Source organism: Arachis hypogaea, chromosome 11 (assembly GCF_003086295.3).
Source record: "Arachis hypogaea cultivar Tifrunner chromosome 11, arahy.Tifrunner.gnm2.J5K5, whole genome shotgun sequence".
In the NCBI taxonomy this organism is placed as follows: domain Eukaryota; kingdom Viridiplantae; phylum Streptophyta; class Magnoliopsida; order Fabales; family Fabaceae; genus Arachis; species Arachis hypogaea.
The window spans coordinates 91,990,822-91,994,119 of record NC_092046.1 but is presented as its reverse complement, the minus strand read 5'-3'; positions in this window follow the sequence as shown (position 1 = coordinate 91,994,119).

Sequence of the window (3,298 nt, the reverse complement as noted above, 5' to 3'; positions counted from 1 at the left end):
TTTACATAAGCTTTAAATACATACGTTAAACAGAGAAATCAGAACAGAGTAATGAAACACAAAGAACAGAGTAACCAGAGCAGAATAAAGGGATACAGAGAAAAGAGTAACCAAAGAAAAGTAAAAAGACAAAGAGAAAAGATTAATGTGATAAAGAGAAATGGTTTGAGTTACGATGTTGTAAAAGTAAAAGCTGTAAAGTTTGTATAGCATGATTGAACAGAGAAAGAAAGAGGTACTGCATAAGAATGTGAAAGTGATGATGATAATGAGAATGATTATGTGATGATCTACTGCGTGAAGGCAGTCAGATAGATGGTGGTACGACATCTGAGAGTGCTTTCCTGGGATACTTAGCTATAATGATATTCTGTAAGTCAGAGGACTCTTACAGAGGTATCGAGAACACACGACTAGCATATACTCCTGTAAGTCAAAGGACTCTTACAGTGAGAATGTGTGTATATGCTCCTGTAAGTCCAAGGACTCTTACAGTGAGAGTGTGTGTATGCTCTTGTAAGTCAAAGGACTCTTACAGAGAGTGTGTTGGGCAGATATAAGTTAACTAGCTCCGCCATGCAAGTCAAAGGACTCTTGCAGTGGGTTGCTAGTGCCGCCCTGCAAGTCAAAGGACTCTTGCAGTGGTTTGCCTCACAAGTCAAAGGACTCTTGCGAGGGACATTGCCAATAGGAAAGCCTTACCTGGTCAGAGGACTCCGGGTAACGTCGAGAGCGGGTATGTAACCGACAAATGAGCTCATTACCTGCGCTAGGGCTAGATATGCATCATACTTGGTAGTGCATTTCCTTTGTTATGATTGTGGTATGAATGTATGTTTTCCTTGTTTGTATTCTATTCTCTGTGTTTCTTTTGTATTTTCTTGTATCCGTCTGTTTGTGTTCTGCTATTTGTTTTCTCTATCTTCTCTCTTTATCTGTATCTTCTATTTACTATTTTTTTGTATTCTGCTATTTACCTGCTAAATAACACGGAATTAATGAACTTAACTAATAACCCCGGCCCTACTAAGAACTCCCCAGTTCTTACCCCTTCTCTCTCCTTTCCCCCTTCAGATGGAAGTTTGGGTACACTTTTGTAGTTCGCTGATGATCGTTCACAAAGAGGATTCTGCTCTAGGTAGTCTTCTAAGTCTAGGATGAATCCCGTTCTCTGTTTATATGTATATACTGTGAGACCAGCCAATGTCTGCACCCCGTTTGTATGCGAACTTTAACTTAAATCTTGTGTATGAGACTCCTATTGTATGGCTAGTTGATGGGGTACCAGAGAGACGTCCTATGGCAATGTTTGATCGTGCAGAGGAGTAGCAGATGATGTTCTACCTTTTGATGAAGTTCCACCTGACTTGAGTTTTGAAGACTTAGAACGTAATTTCCCTCGCTTTAGTAGTTTAGAGGGACTAGGTGAGTATAGAGTCTAGGCTAGTCTGGGTGCCAGCTTAGGGACCTCTTGAACAGGTCAGGACCTGGGATGTTGTATGTATATATATGTATATAGTTATTATCTAGTTATATCTAGGGGTGTTCTAACTAAAAGTCTATACTCTAATAAAGCCTGGATCACTAAATGTTGTTAGCTGCTTGTGATGTATTTATGTGTGGTTGCTTATAACTATTTTATCTGTTATTATTTGTGAATTGATCATAAATGATTCTGTTTATTAATTTAAATGTTTTTAAAAAAAAAAGTACCTCGCTAACTAACTACGCTTTTAACAACGAATCAGGCTCATATAACAAATAGATAATAATTAGGATGACAAATTGGTAGCACTCATTTTGTGGTATGTCCTAGGCGTACTGAAAATTGGGTCGTTACAATTTGGTATCAGAGCAGTTTGTTCTCAGTAGAGCCTGGGGAGTGGATTGACTATGCTTCGTTGCATACTCTGCTTGTGTGTCTCATGCTATTAGGGTATCTTCAAGATACATTTGGCATGAATGTCTATGAGTGCTCATTTTGGCAAAGTTCGTGCCTAGCTTGAGATATTAAGACTGATCACCTTAATATTGATTGTTTGGTGTGGATAAGACCTCAATGACTGTGAATAGGCATGGTTTAATCAAGTTCTGAACGACAAATTCGTGTGAGGCACAACTATTCTTATAGCTGTTATGATCTCCATGGCCATGGCTATGTGATATTTAGATGCTGTAAGGAACGGACCAATCTCTTCGTCAGGATGGCTTGAAGGAAATAGATCGCTTGAAGATGGATTCTTGCACGCGGCTGAAATTTTGAGGGCAAAATTTTCTTTTAGGAGGGTAGAATGTAACAACCCCGGTTTTCGAGAACGCGAGATCTTTTCTGAAGACACGGATTTCTCCGGAAGATCAGTAAAGAGAACACCTCTTCTATATCAACAAGTATCTTGATACTCATTGTCATTATGTCATCCTTAAGCTAGAACCTTTTCTGAGGCAAGCTCGATAACGCAGTCACGAAGAACCTAGTTTTTGAACCGTATCAGTTAGGAGTTTTGATTCGGTTTTTCGTAAATAGTCTCAATTTGATGAACCGGACTCGATTCATGAGAGAAGAGAGATAATATGATAATATCATTATTATATGAGTATTAGAAGTTTCTTGAATGATATTATAAGGTTACCTGGTCAGTTTTAGTTAAAAACAGAAAATCGGTTTAACCGGGTTTACGGTTTACCGGTGCAGCTTAGCACCAGCACTCTCTGATGACTTTAGCAATGCTAAGGCCTCATTATACATGTTTTATTCTCATAATAAATATGTTACTAGTGTCATTTATGCTAGTAGCTCAGAAAATAATTTTTAGAGATGTTTTTACAAGTGTTCCGATACACCTAGTTTTAGTAGTTATACACCTGAGATATTTTAATATTATTTTAATCCACCTCCAAGCCAACCAATCACAACTTACCTTACACCCCCAAGACCTCCAAGGCTGTCTCATTTCATCATTTTGGCCGAAAATAAGAAGAGAGAAAAGAGAGAAACTTTCATGAACACTTAATCATCAAAGCTTGATTTCTTCTGAACCAAAACTCAAATCAAAACTCCGATTTCACCAAAATGATCCTCTCTTCTTCCTCTACATAACCATGTAACTTATCAAGGATGGAAATAAGGTGAGATGGCTGTCTCCCTCCCTTTTCAATTCGGTTTTCAAGGAAAACCATGCAAAACATGTGTTTTCTTGATGTTCTTCCTTAGGAATCATGCTTAACTTGACTTGATGGCCAAGAAACGTTAATTTCCAGCAAGTATAAGGTGAGATATCTCTTCCTAACATGCTGAGGG